The sequence below is a fragment of the Pleurodeles waltl genome, chromosome 5, assembly GCF_031143425.1.
Source record: "Pleurodeles waltl isolate 20211129_DDA chromosome 5, aPleWal1.hap1.20221129, whole genome shotgun sequence".
NCBI classification, from domain to species: domain Eukaryota; kingdom Metazoa; phylum Chordata; class Amphibia; order Caudata; family Salamandridae; genus Pleurodeles; species Pleurodeles waltl.
In genome coordinates, this window is record NC_090444.1 from 1,419,372,796 (window position 1) to 1,419,388,096 (window position 15,301).

The following is a 15,301-nucleotide window of genomic DNA, read 5'->3' on the forward strand; positions in this document are numbered from 1 at the left end:
TGGGTTCACCCCGGCAAGGGGTGGGGAAGGTTCTGGGTAAACCAGGCCAAGTTCTGGGCGGGGAAGGTTCAGGGTCTAGATGGGCCTGTTCCCATACACAAATTTTGGACGGCACCCACAAGGGGCCCCAGGGCAGGAACTTAACTGACCCCGACAAGGTTATGAGTCGAGAGGGTGCAGGTCCTAGATGGTCCTGTACCCCACCACAGGCTCTGTGTGATACCCAGAGGGGGACCCAGGGTAGGAAACTAGTCGATACCAAAGGTTGATCCCCTGAGTGGGATCTTCTAGTGTCTGAAGGAGTGGGAGGGACAACTGGAACCAGTGTCCCACCTGCTCTGGAGACCAGCAGCACCACCCCGCAAAGGGGGGTGCGGACGCTTCCTTTGAAGGGTTTGAGGGAGAAGGAGGACTCTCCCCTAACTCATGGCCAGCCCAAGGGCACAGACCCTAGGTTGGAAAACCAGGTCATGGGCAACCCCCTTGACCTGGAGGTAGAGACAGCTGCCCCCAGTCTCTCTACCAATACTTCTAGGGGTATCACTCCTGGTGGGAGGGTGCGCAACTGTAGAAGAAGGAGCAGGAGGAGGAAAGGCTCTTTCCTGACCCCGGCTCAGCCAGAGGGGAAGGACCCTGGGTTGGGAGACCAGTTACAGAAGGGCTCCTATGAACTGGTGGGTGAGCTGACCAGGACGACTGACACCAGGGCCCTGACAGTTCTTGATTCCAAGGGTACCACTCCTTCGCAGAAGGTGTGGAACCCTAGAAGGAGGGGCAGGCGGAGAAAGGACCAGTCCCTAGGCTAGGGGACCAGTGGCAGGGGGTAACCCCTCAACTGGTGGGAAGAAGAGTAGAGAGAGGATGCTGTGCACCTGGGGCTACCGCCCCCAACTCAGAGAGGTTTCAGAAACCAGAGGTCCCGGGATAGCCTGGGACCTGGTTCTGGACACAAATAACTAGGACGCCTCCATGGGTTAGCTTAGATTGTCTGGGGAGCATAGACAGAGGGATCTAACTGGGTTCAGATTGGCATAGAACTGGATCATCTCCCTGCAGTTGTGGGCCAGGGTCCTGGTTCTATCGCCTCAAGCGGGGAAGTCCAACAAGGTATTCATTGGTCCCCCCTGGGTTTAGGTTGGTAGGGGGTCATGTTGGACCTGGCCTTTTTACAGGGTCATTCCCCAAAATGTTTGTCTTTTCCTCCTTATTTTTCTGACCCTTGTTGGCTGACATTATGACTGTGGACACTTTAACACAGCTAATCAGTGCTAAAATGCATGTGCTCACCCTTGTACATTTGGTATGATTGGCTTATACTTAATTAGCATATTTACCTTATCTATAAGTCCCTTGTAAAGAGGTATCCCTATACCCAGGGCCTGTAAATTAAATTCTACTAGTGGGCCAGCAGCCCTGCTTGCGCCACCCACTGAAGTAGCCTTTCAAATCTGTCTCAGGCCTGCTAGCGCAGACCCTGTGTGCCACAGGGACCTGGCATCTAAATTTACTTGCCAGTCCCAGAACTCCATTTTTACTACATGTAAGTCACCCCTAAGGGAGGCCCTAGCTAGCCCTATGGGCTGGGTGCTATGTATGTAGAGGGCAGGACACATGCCTACTAATGTGGCCTGTCCTGGTAGTGACAAACAGCCTATTTGGTTTCTCACTGCTGTGAGTGCTGCCTTCTCACAAGATTGCATTGAAAATGCCCTGCCTTATGTGTAGGGGATATTGCCTGATTTATGAGTGGTAACGTAGGCATGTTTGGTATGGTTGTAATGGTAGTGAGAAATGCTTCTTACTAGTGTAGGTGGATTTTTTATTATCATTACAGAAATGCCACTTCTATAAAGTGAGCATTTCTCTGTGCTTATGACTCAGGTGTTTTGCAGCTTGACTTCAATCCACATCTGGGCAGAGTGACAGTTGGGCTTTGTGCATACTTTTCAGACAGCCGGTACACAGGGAGGATGGAGGTGTCACAGAGGTGCATCTACATACTGAATAGTCTTCCTGGGCTGAGAGAGGGAGAGGCGGGGCACACCTGCATTTGTAAAGGCTGTGCCCTGGCCTCACACAATAGAGTTGTTTACCCCCAACAGATGTTTGGAGCCTGTGCTGGGGGAGAGAGGAGGCACTCCCAGAACCATTTGTAACTGGTTGGAACATCCTCTCCCCTCTCTTTGTTAAACACACTGTAGACTGTGAGTATAAGTACAGGGATTTTTCCCCCACAATTTAAACATGAGGAGATATTCTTTGGACATCTGCAAGACACAGGGCGCTGCTGAATGGACTCACCAGGACCCACCTTGGACTGCTGCTGCTGTGCTGACCTGTGACCTGCCTGGTCACTAGGAGGAACTGCCACCATCTGCATCCCTTGTGCTGACCTGTTGTTGGGCCTGCTAGCCATGTACTTCCCCTCTTCTCTCGCCAGTCGCAGGGTGCTGTGGCCCCTGACCACTCCAACCATCCAGAAGTATGTGAAGTGCTCTTTCTTTTATATACAGCGCCTGGAGATCGCTTTTCTGGCCCCCCCCTGCGCTTCTTAGCACAACGCTGTGAAGGAGATTCACCGCTGCAACCTGGGCTCATTGGAATCACCCCCAGCGCTCGTAAGCGTATCTCCGAATCTCGAAATCACCGCTTCAGACTGGGTGTTGCTTCTGCCTTAAGCTTCATCAAGTGCCCCCAAGGCACCACCAAAGGAAAGACAGGAGCGAGCGCGCTCCAACCGTGCCCCCGGCATGAAGCGCGCTCTGAGGTGCACACCCGGGGCACAAGCAGGCACCTACTTCAGTGCATGCACACTGCTGCGGCCCAGGCCGGCCAATCCGGAGAAAGGAGACATCGGGCGGGGAAGGAAGCATCATCCGAGGCTCCCTGCCTCATCGGAGCCCCTGTTGTGTTGTGGACGGGCAGGGGGGAAAGGAAGCCTCATCGGAAGCTACCCCTTCCCAACGAAGCCCTGATCTTGTTCGTGGAAACCGTGGGCAGGGCGGAAGCCTCAACTGACGCCCCCGCACCACAGGTCCCCCTTTTGCGGCCCCCACTGTGGCTCTTGTTGTTGGTTTGGGCTTGCCGTGCCCCCCCCAGGAGGGCCAGTCATGGTCTGGGGGGGCCCAGAGACCGCAGGCCCCAGGAGGGGCCGGTTATAAAAATAAAACGGAGAGGTGCGTGCTGCCCCCCTTCTCCCACAGCATCACAAGGCCCCGGTTTTCGCGCAGCAGAGTGCCGGAAGCCCCATAAGGATAACTCGTGGCCCTGGAGGTGCCCTTCATCATAAAACCAGGTACTCTCTAAAGGACGTACATATTTCTGATGGTCCCGGTGTGGACATTATTGATTTATATGATAACCTGCCTTATATGATGATGTGCTACATATATGTTCTGCTGTTCCTCGTATGAGCATGATAGGATGATATGTTTTATGACTTGCCATAGGTTTTAATGCTCTTAGTATAAGTATTTACATTCCATGACAAGTGCATTTCTTTTACTGTAAGTCCTGACTACTGCTTATGTTGCAGAATCCTGAGTACTTACGTGTTTTAATGTGACTACTGCTTATTCTTTCAGAGTATTAGTAACCTGTGTAACTTTCTGACAACTGCTAAAGTAGCAGGGTATTACTGACATGTAATGTTTGGTCTAATTATGTTTTGTGCAATACAGTTTATTTTTACATAGCTCCGTGTTGTTTTTACTTTGTGGTGTACATATTGCGTCACATGTGTTGTGTGTGTTGTGTGAACACTTTGCACATTGCCTCCAAGTTAGGCATGACTGCTCCTGTCAACCTACCACGGGGGTGAGCATGGTTTATCTTGGACGTGTAACTCCCTTACCCTGACTAGAGTGGGTGGGTTCTGCCTGGTTTAGGTGCATACCCTATGCAACCAGAAACCCCATTTCTAACAAATCTTATTTGAAATGTCTCTGGTATTGAGAAGACAATTCCTCAAAGATTTTCCAGCTGTCACTCTTACTTCTTTTTGGGGAATATTTACTTCACAACACATATGGACATTATCAGCAACATTCTATGGTATGTCCCTTTTCTCATGTATTCTCCACTGTCCAGTATTTGTAACACATGGCATTGTGGTGGACTGTTGACACTAACTCCACTTTTACTCGCGTTTTATCACATGCAAGATGCTCTGGCTCAATGACCTATAACACCAGGCATGTGCTCTGCATGCATAAAATATTGGGTTTCCATCCTGCACTTAAGTGTACCATCCCACTAGAAAGCACAATCACTTGAAAGGTTTTCTTTTTTCACCTAACACATGCAAATACACAACAAAATTCCCTGTTACCTTTTTTTACGTTCTTACTGTATCCTTCCTTTGCATATTTGATCTTTGCAGCCTTGAGAAAGTGTAGATGACAGAACACGTTTTGGCTATCTTTTGGAATCTACTGTGTCATAAGAAGAATAAACCTGAACCAACTACGAAAACGCATATTGGACTTTGGTGTAAACCTTATTACTTACATGGACATTGTGGAGTATACCATGTGCCCTGGTATTCTTTGATAATTATTGTAGTTCTGATTGGCCTTCCAGTCAGCATAACTTACACCATTGGTGGTTGGGTGTAAAACCAGTATGGCACCCACAGCATAACTTTAAGTTTACAGGATGCAAATTTCCCCTGAGAATCACATACATACGCTGGATGTGCGAACCTTATAGCACAAGCCACTGGTTTTTCACGTTGTATCTCACAGCATAATGTTATTGCATCATTATTTGTTGGAGAGAGGACTGATTAATCATCAGTGGTTGTAACAGATTCTATTGTATTCAATAGCCAGAGATGGCCATTCTCTGACCATGAGATGGTCAGAGATTCTTTTGAAATAGTTGATTGAAAGCTGCTTTTGTGCAGATTCCTGGCTCTATTTACATACATTCTATAACGTTAAGTTCCTATTTGTTATTAAAACTGACATTTTGTTGATAAGAAGATGTTGTTAAAATAGGACAGCTATGTTATGCTATTCATGTAAATTTAAGTACTGATGCAGAATACATCATCTCTTTAAAAGAAGTAGGCCAGTGGTTTATGTTGCTATTGCCTCAGAAACTTCACCTACAAGCTCTCCAAGGGAAGTTTTGCATATTGTGTAGCAACCTGAATTCCCGTAAAAGCTCCTGTATAATGGAGTTTTTGGCAATGGCTGACCAAATTAAGCAACAGTGTTAAATTGTGTGGCAAGAAAAGGAAATAATGTGGCATTGTGGGGCACATTCTCTGGTGCTAATTTATTCATCCATTTGTGAAACAACATTTGCATTGAAATTTGCAGATTATATAGCAAATTATGTGATGAATGGAGTAAATCTATAGGTATGCAGGAAATGCCCCAGATACAGAATATCATGATTCCACTGACCATGACAGGTGTACATTGCTTCATCAACAATCTATTCTTGGAAGGTAAAAACAACATAAACCTTCTAATTTCAATCAGTGCCCATTGTTGGTTGCACCGTAAAGAATAAAGTTTCAACAATCTTTCTCTTCTACTGACAGTATGTATTTTTTAACAATCAAAGCGTTTTTAATTGCAGACAATGAAACAGCACATCCTACTATTTCACTTACTAGCTCACTATCTGCAATAAACCTTTCACCATTTGAAAAAAAATCTATTTTCTTCCTTATTACCCCACAAAAATTAATATAAAAATACACAAAACATACCAAGTGTAATATGCTCTTATAATGCCTCAGGTACACACCCAGCAGCTTTCAGTCTTGTGGTTTATGATGTCATCGGAAACACTTCAAGGCAATATTGCACCACATTACATGGTTAACTGTTAAGTATATGTATAACAAACACTAATATCACTTGCAGAGGTCCAATCAAATATATTGTCGCCTGCACAAGCTATACATTCTCCCACAATCAAAAATACATTGAAACTTTCTTTTCAAGCATGTATGAGACATATAGGAATATCTCATTGCTTTAGCAGACTCTCAGTGCATACAGTTGTAGCAACAGTATTGATTACATTGTTTTTACCACCATTTGTATTACTGAGTGTAGCAACTTTTTTGTGGGCAATACTATAAAAAAGTGTATTTGTTTCTGAAGACACTTTAACTTTTAGTTTAGGAAACCTCTTGCAAATTATCCACACCAAATTTTAGATATGTAAGCATGTCTTATAGGAATATTAAGAGTGGAAAATGACGACAACCTTCCGAAGATATACGAAGTAGGAATGCATAACACACCTATAAAATGTGCTCAGTTGGAGGCATGTCTTTATTGATTTGGTTCATCATTTCTATAGTAGTAAAACAGAAAGGCAACTTCAGCATTTCCATTTAGCTGCAGACAGAGCTAATGGCCACTCTTTGACTAGTGTTTCCATAGTTTCCATTTAAAGGCAGCATGTGTGGCCATTCCTTTGTGAAGAAGAAACTATGGCTAATCGATGATATTTTACAGCTTTTTAACTTCGTAATGTAGGAAGAACAACCAGCTTGTCAGATAAAGTTGCATAGAAGTCTCTTAAAAAAAGAAAGGCTTAGTTCAATGATAATGTTAATATGCAATTCCATATTTTAAATTAAATCAGTGCTTACTGGAAGGTAATGTTATCTTATTGCACAGATAGGAACTTCACTGTTGTTATTTTTACATGGTATTGTATTTTCTGCACTCAGTTTGGATTTTTAGGAAAACTATAGCTAGCGAATTTCAACATTCAACCTTTGTACCAACAATAACTTGAGGTTTAATTGTTACGTGATTCATTTGCTAAATTATGGGCTTAAGTGGTCTCATTAATCAACATGTAGTTTTCACAGCAATATGTGAGTGTAAATAATATCTGAAATCTAAAAATCAGTAAATGAGATGCAACATCTTATTTTATTAGTTCTAGTTTTAAAATGCATATGTAAAAAAACTTTACATTAAAAAAGGTTAGGATTTTTTAAAATTCTAATGAGCATTTTTATTTTCCGTATGCTTTCCCATAGAGTGACCTTTTCCACTGTGGCAGAGGTCCCCACCTATCTGTGAACACTTACAAGTAGATACTTTACACTCATAAATCCTGGTGTAGAAGGATCCACCAGTGCGTGGAGGCATATCAGTCTGCACATAGGAGTAACGTTACACTAAGGCTTGATTGTGCTTGAAAGAAGACATTGGGAACACATTGGAGGTATAAATGTCAGGGAGGAATAATGGTCTGGTGTGGTTTTGTATAACTGTTCCCTTATAAAATGGTGATATTGTTGAGTAATTGCTAAATGCTTTTCTTGTTGAAAATTCTCACGTTATTGGCTCAGGCTAGGTTTAGCATGCCAACTATGTACATGGTGATGAGTTACTTTTTTCTATCAGTGTGAGGAGGCGCACATATGGTATAGTCATTAGATTTAGTTTGCCACTGTACGGAAATTTCCATCACAGAGGGTAGAAGGCTCCCAAGATTAGGGAAATGTTTTGTATAAATATATGCTGTTGTAAATATGCATGTGGAAAAGGATACATAAGGTTTTGATGAACACATTTTGTCTATAATCACAGTGTCAAATTATTTCACATACTGTTTCATCTTCTTATGGAATACTCAATTTAACATTTACCATACATGGTGAAACATTTTCATCAATCTCCTTAGCTGCAACCTATTATATTTAAAGTCCTCCTCTTTGTGTTTACGTATCTGACATAGCTGTGTGAGATGAGGGGTGGAGGTACACGTATATCCGTATCTGTGTGTGCAACAGATATACAATATTCTGTAATGAGTCCGGGAGGAAATCACCATTGATATCATGGGTCCCATAGGTAGTGGGACTGCTTCTAGATATGTCATAGTTGTAATGGATGTACTGTCACAGTGGCCAGAAATAATGATCACTCCTGAAGTTACATCGTCAACAGTAGTCCGGTTTTTATCAGAGGTGTTTGGAAGGGAAGGTAACCCAAGGTGTATTTTGTCTGACAATGGTGTTCAATTTACATCGAGATTAATGTGTGATTTTTTGAACTCGAGAGGAATTGTTCACAAGAGGTGTGCCCTCTACCATCCTGAAACGAATGGAATCATAGAACTCTTCAACAGGACTTTGAAAGAGACTGTTCAATTAGCTAGACAGTTGGGTGAAGATTGGGTGAGTATGGTTAGACTTAAGGTTGAGGATTACCGATTTACTCCCCATTCAAGCACTGGACAATCTCCTTTTGTTATGTTCAAGAAACGTATCCCTCATACTAGAGTAGATCCTCCATGGGTAAAAAAAATATGCTCAAAAACAATTTGATTATGAGTTGCAAAAGAATATTGCTCTAGAAAAAGATTTGAATTGTCAAAAGGAGAGAAAACACATTTATGATATACGCAAGTCTGTGAAAGAAGTACATGTCAATGTGGGGGATTTTGTTAAAATCAAATTGCCAGGAAACACAGGAGGTGGACAGTCTCATTTTAGCAAAATTTTTAAAGTGGTTAAAGTGTTTCAAGGTGCGATTAAGGTCGATGATGGGCGCATTTGGAATTTAAATTGAGTTGTTAAACTAAGATAAACTGTCTTGTTTCTTCCTCTTTTTTTTTTTTTCATTATAAAAAGGGAGGTAGTGTTCTTACTTTATTTGTACTTGTAGTTGTTTTGCTTTGTATTTTTTGTTTTATTTTAAATTGTATTTATTGTAAATGTGTTACTTGGTATGCTCTGCTCCCCCCTTACTGCTCCGAGTATTGGATGATCTAGAATGTTGTATTGAGGCAGTTGAAGACTGAAGGAGCAGCTTGGAGGTTTGGCTAGAGTTTCTGTAACTGCAACTTGAAGAATAAAGAAATGATAAGAAGCTACTTCTGTTTCATGAAGAATTTCTTCACCATTGTTAAAAGAGCTACTTCAGTCCCCTATTTAGTATCCTCAGTACTTAATTGTACCCCTCCTTTTAACATGAGTGTTTGCGTATCTAGTAGTTAAAGCCCTGGGTCTTCCTCTAACATTTCACAGTTGCTTTGATCAAGAATCATGTTGTGTCAAGACAGAATTAAGAAAGGCACCCTTTTTCAGACTCTTTTCTGTCTATGGAAGGATAAAATACTTACAGGCTAAACCTGCTTTCTTTTGGTTCTTTGCTAAATCAGTTCGTACCAAAAAGAGGGAAGGAGGAGAATTTTCTAGGAAACCTATCACTTCTCCAAAGTCATAACATGAAAAAGACAAGGTAGACCTACTATAAGAAATGTTGAACAAGACAGAATAAGGTTAGTTCTACAAAACATGCTTGGAACAACCCACTGCCCTTATAAAGAGACCCTCACCAGCCTATGTATCATGCTATGCATGTAAAAAACACATTTTGTAAAATGTGCATGCTGCTCTGGCGAACATCATTCTGTATGACTGCAACATTTGAAGATCAGTTAGTATCCTTGCTCTCTGTAAATAGTGCTGCTGCAGTTTGGACTAGGTCTGTGCTACAAAAATACCCCAATAAAAAAATTGCATTTGAATGGAGAGTGAAAAGCACAACCATTCAAAGATACTTATTCAAAACTTGTCTTGCACTCTTATTACAAGCATATCCAACCCTTTTATGTGTATCAATTCACTCTCAGCCACAATTAAAAGTTGAACAGAACTGTATCCCTGTTTGGGATACCATTCCATCCTTTTATAACTGGTCTGGTGTTCCTGTACCTGCATTACCATGGTAAAGGAACATCAAGCCCATTTTTTGCAGATGGAAAACCCAGGCTTTACATTTGCTTTAGGTTTGGGTTTGCAAGTGCAGCCCAACCCTGTGCCCACCTGAACCACTTCTACACAATGTGTGGGGGAGCATGTAATGAACCATTCTGCCAGCCCACATCATCCACTGCCCACTGTAATCCCCAATCCCATTTACCAACTGTTTAAACCAGGTGGTAAATGGTAGCATTAATTCACATGGAAAAAGGAATACCATGCAGCATTTCACAGAAAAAAAACAACTGGGCCTAACTGAATATTTTCCGTTCATGGGCATAAAATGGTGATGACTGGATTTAGGTAAGCAGATTCAAGATGAAACAAGTATTTGGGCATCCTGAATTTCTGGACCTAAATTCATCTAACTCGTAATCAGGCCCTTTCAGCAAACCTTTAAATATAAAGACTGCTGAATGCTCAGAAAAACAGATAATGAAGAAAAGATGTTGCTATTCTGCATTCCCAAGGCCTTCGTCATGCTTCTGTCACAGAACACACCTTGGTTTGTTTCTTTCAGTCTTCTCTTTGGTGCCTTTTATTCTTTTCGGCAATTCAAGATTTCCATCTTTTTTGCATGTGAACTAGTAGGTAACACAGTGTAGTTCCAAATGGCCATGTAGACATTACCCACTTACACACTGCTGTAACTGTGTAATCAAGTGCTTCAGAATCTTCAGAAGATGTTCAGCGCATGGTTCATGATTTATGAATCAGTAGGTAGGCAGTTCAATTACTCTGCACATTTTAAACCTTGCAAGACAGCTTTAGGAAACCCACCTTTTCCCCATCGTCAACACAAACTTTTTTCCCCGTTTCTGGGCAATATTTTTTCTGACTTTAGCCACTGCACCCTGCACTGCTGGGTACCACATTGTGTGGGTTCCTCCCTTTAAATGATACTGTTAAAATATGTTTCACCCATTTGGCTTGCTTAACTTTCCTGCAGTAATTGGTACAGAAAATGTACCAATGACATGGAAGATACATGTCATGTGTGCTGTGTGTGTATTTTCACCACACTCAGATACAATAAAATATATGGCAATCAGTAGCACCAATGTGCTCGGACATGACTACAGTTCAATTGTACTGCAGAGACACATAGTAGGATAATTTTCTTTTCCATGTAGGAAAATCTATTTTTAGATATTGGATAATTCATTCCTAAAGTCTGCCTTGTCCACAGGGCTGGGTGCTTAATATATAAAATATATAAAAATGGGCCATATTAGTACTGAGAATAATATTCTAGCAAAACTACCCCAAAGTGTTTTTACAGTTCGAAGTCTATATTTTCCAGGGAGAAAGCTGAGTGTAGTTTCAAAAATCGAATTCAATGGTTAAAGCTGAAAAAGTCGCACTCCAACTCTTGAGAGAAAACTGATAAAAAACGAGCATGCTATTAGCTATTTTAATAGTTACATACGCATTCCTGGCTAGGAGTTAAAGGCCCTGGTCACAAAGAACAATAGCTTGGCCTCTGAACCCTGAAATGTAGGGGTGTTTTCAAGAAACGGCCTCTTAATAAGGATTATCCATCTGGGAGTGGGTCAAGAGCAGTTGGCATAACAGAGAGAGAGAGACTTAAAAACCTCTTCCTTTGACTTGGTGATGACCAAAGAGACTGCCAAGAACTACATTTGTTCATTCCGAGGGCCAGTGTAGAACATCTGTCCAACCCTGATAGGGCAGAAACCCAGTTACTCCATCTGACAAAGGACAGGGCACCTTTTTCTAAATATGAGATTGTCAAGAAGACAGCTCGAACCCCTCTAAGCAGAAGAAGGATTGATGCAGCTTAAATATTTAGAACTTATTTGATTTTTTGAGGCAGTACTGAAAAGAGAGGTGGGTGTAGTGCAAGACAGTAAGTAGGTATGAATTGTGAGAATTCGCTAAACTCCGGCTAGTGCAAAGAATAAGATTGTCACCTCACTACTATCTACACATTTTCCTGGACATGGAAACAAAACATATATAAGGAAAAGAATCGGCCTGAAAGCAGGAAGAAAGAAGATACATGGGCTCCTGTTAGCATTCACCAACTGGAACTGCTCTTCATGGTTCAAGCGATTGGCCTCCTGCTTGACTGCTCAAAAACAGGGACTCCTGACTCCACAGAATAGCTGTCCACTGTAGACTGGAACCTCAAGAAGCCTAGCAGGAGAGACATGGTGCTTAGAGGCATACCCTGGGGAACTAAGGCCTGCAGAAGTGGTGCTTAAGAGCATCTTTTCGAGCAGGTGGAGGAAAGTTTTTTTTTCACCTCCAGAAGACTGAAACAAAGTGCTGAGGCTTGTTGAGTGAGTGTGCACATTCAGGAAGCAAGAAAACAAGGTTTGTCCCACTCAGAGCTTTTTGCTGTGTTAAAAGTGCGTTCAGCGGTGCCTTGCAGTAAAGCTATCTGGCTTCATGGAGCCCTACCAAGCTACAGCTTCCAGCCTTGACCACTAATGTGTTTTAAGAAATAAAAAAGTGACTAAGTATAAAACTAAAACCCAAGGCAAGGATGCAGATCTATCCCAGTAACAAAGCAAAATCAGGGGCTGTGAAATTCTTCTGGGTCCCACTCTGAGCTTTTAGTCCCAAATCCAATGTCTTCGGTGGGAGGTCGATGGAGACATAACTAATTTCGAGGGACTTTCGCTGGATTGAACATTGTGTGAGAGAAGACTATGGTGGTCATTCTGACCTCAGCGGTAAAAGGCGCCTACCGCCGGTCAGAAATCCTCCATAATTCCGCCGCGGTCGCGGTAACCCGCCACGGTCATTCTGACCCGCAGCAGCCAAACCTCCGAAAATCCGACAGCCACAACAGACCGCCAGACCAGCGGTCGGCGGAAAAGTGGAGGTGACCAAACCTCCACCCTCACGCCAACAGAAATACGCCCATGCCATTACGACCCACGAATCCACGCGGCGGTCTTTCAAACGCGGTTTTCCATTGGCGGTACACACCGCCGCGGTCAGAATACACACAAACGAACAAAACTCAGCCACATTGGCCGATTTGAATTCCACACACCTGATACACATACACACACCACTACCACACACACAATACAATATAAAACACACACCCACATCACCCACAAACCCCTTCGACCAAAATCCAAAAAGAAGCACTGAGAGACACAGCAGCGATCACAGAACACCATCACACAGAGGCACACTACACCATCACCCACACAATATCCACACACAAAACAACACACACCACCACACTCAACACACTTAACTACACATACTCCACCCCACACATCATACACACCACTCCATGGCACCCCAAAGACACCCCCGCTTCTCAGACGAAGAACTCAGGGTCATGGTGGAGGAAATCGTTCGGGTAGAGCCCCAGCTCTTCGGCACACAGATCCAATACACCAGCATTACCCGGAGGACGGAGCTATGGCAGAGGATTGTCGACAGGGTCAACGCTGTGGGACAGCACCCCAGAAATCGGGAAGACATCAGGAAGCGATGGAACGACCTACGGGGGAAGGTGCGTTCCATGGTATCCAGGCACAACATCGCCGTGCAGAAGACTGGCGGAGGACCCCCACCTCAACCCCCACAATTTACAACATGGGAGGAGGAAGTCTTGAACATCCTGCATCCTGACGGCCTCGCAGGAGTCGGCGGAGGAATGGATTCTGGTAAGTTGAAGCTTCAATACTGCTTCCCCCCCACCTGCATGCCAAATCATACCCCAACCCTCACCCCCATCCTCGAACCCCACCCTCACCCCCACCCCCATCCTCACCCCCACCCTCACCCCCACCACCATCCTCACCCCCACCCCCAGCACACCTATTCCCTGCCAATGTCTCACCATCACAACCCACACATCCCAAAACCTAGGCCTGCATGCGTCCACTAAGCATGGACACCCATCACCAAAGCATGCCCAATGCATATACACATCCCCCCCACAAGCCACCCTCACCAAAGCACCCACACACGAATGCCAGCACTTGGGGACACGGGAACCCACAGATACACCCATATGGCACACATTGAAACTATAACCATACCTCTATACCCCTGCAGGACCCGACCGCCAACACACCGCCACGGAGGGCCCAGAATTCTCCACACCCCCCACCCAAGAGGCCGTCAGCGATGACAGCAGCTCTGTCGACCTGGACACTGATGACCAGCCCGGACCATCGGGGACCTCTGGACAGTCGGTTCCCCTCACACAGGCACAGGCCACTACAGACCCAAACCCCTCTGGGAACACCAGCACAGCTCCCACCCAGCGGGCCCATGCCTCTGTCTCCAGGGCGCGTCAATCTGCGGTGTGTCTACCACTACAGGGCACCCAGGATAACCCACCACCCCAACAACAACAGGGACCTGGGGGCAGTGGTAGTGGGCACACCGGCCAGGGGGCAGAGGCCCAGGGAAACAGGGCAACTCGGAGGGCAGCTGTGCGACAGGGGGGGGACGGGCCCAGGGAACCCACTCTCCACGAGGCCCTCACCACCATCATGGGAGCATACAACCGCTCCCAGGAGACGATGGCGACGGTACTGGCCAGGTTCCAGGAGATCCAGGTACTGCAGGAGGAACACTATCGGGGGTACAGGGAGGACATCAGAGCCCTCACCTCCACCCTGGTTACCATGGTAGGGCTGCTGCAGGAACTCATCAACACCAGGACGGACACTCAACAACAACAAAGGGCCCCTGCCACTAGCCTGGACCAAGAACAGCCAACCACCTCCGCCGGCGCTAGTGGACAGGAGGCCCCCGCACAACAGCAGCCCACCAGACCCCCACCTCCTGCAGGAGAAGAACCACCCCGCAAGAGGGCCCTGAGATCTCGCAAGAAGACAGAGTAGGATGTCAAGACCCCCGCCAGCAAAGGATACCACCTGATGTCATCCCACTGTCCCACATTGTCACCCTGTCCATCCTTGAACTGCCCATGCTCCATCTCTCCACAGGCCTATGGACAATGCACCTGTGTGACTGTTACTCTGGACTCTGCCATGGACATTCCTTCACCATAGCCCCCACCCCCTTGAAACCACCCATCCCATTTTGAGCACTGAAATAAACACCTATTTTGCACAAAACTATCTGGAGTCTGGCTGTGAGTTCAAAATATTGTAATTGACATGACAGTGCAAATATGTCCTTGTACATAGTGAAGTCAACAAACAGCTGCCACAAAGCTGTAGTCCATGGGGAAACGAAGCACAGGACTCGTAGTGGGGACCCCAGATCTGAAATAGGGAGGGAAAAGCCACAACTCAGTCATCATACACTGGGGCAAATAGACAGGCAGCAGAGATGCAGGAGAGTATTTTACATTTACTAAATTATGTTTGAATTGTTACCTGTGTCCTATTGGAAGTACTGTGCAATGATTCTGTCCCTGTTGTCTGTTTCATCCCCGTCGTCTTCCTCCTCTTCACTCTCCACAGCTGCCACAACACCACCATCTGGACCATCCTCCTGCAGGAAAGGCACCTGGCGGCGCAAAGCCAGGTTGTGAAGCATGCAGCAGGCCACGATGATGTGACACACCTT

At 44.9% G+C, this 15,301-nt stretch overlaps 1 protein-coding gene across 7 annotated transcripts in view; it reads right to left on the bottom strand.

The window, feature by feature from the left end:
• Window positions 1-15,301, bottom strand: part of RIMS1 (regulating synaptic membrane exocytosis 1) — a 2,255,956-nt gene that overhangs the window by 508,582 nt on the left and 1,732,073 nt on the right. The window lies entirely within an intron of this gene.